A 570-nucleotide genomic window follows, 5' to 3' on the forward strand; every position below is an offset into this window, starting at 1 on the left:
TGATGTGGTGCTGTAAGATTAGCACTGGACTGCTAACTACAAGGTCAATGGTTCAAACCCACCAGAAAAACTTGGCTCCCCTCATTCTAGAGAGCCGTATAAGGATAAATCAGTGCAGGATAATGTGCTGGACTGCATGGCCAGTTTGAACCACAAGGTTGGCGGTTCAAACCATATAAAGAGCTGCTAAGAGTCGGAACCAATTTGAGGGCATTTAACAACAACAAGGGGTAGAAGTAGACTTAGCCTCTGTATCACATGACTTGAAGATTTTAAAAGGACGGCACTCTGTCCAGCCCAGGCTTTCACTGTAATCTTTTAAGAGCAGTTTATGGTGTTGCTCAAGTTCTCCACTTATTCCCTTCATTGTAAGGGTTCTTGGAAGTTACACTTCTCTAGATTTGGTATTTGAGGAACAGGATTGAAACCAGCCCGTAATGATGGTAGATTTTGGGGTCTGGACCACAGGATAACAGAGCACTGTCAAGAGATGCAAAGCCCCATTACACCAGCGATTTTTGTAGTCAGATTCCTGCCTCTGAGTTGGGTTCCTGCCTCCCTGACGTGTGA

This window comes from Chrysochloris asiatica, unplaced genomic scaffold (assembly GCF_000296735.1).
Source record: "Chrysochloris asiatica unplaced genomic scaffold, ChrAsi1.0 scaffold00684, whole genome shotgun sequence".
NCBI lineage: Eukaryota > Metazoa > Chordata > Mammalia > Afrosoricida > Chrysochloridae > Chrysochloris > Chrysochloris asiatica.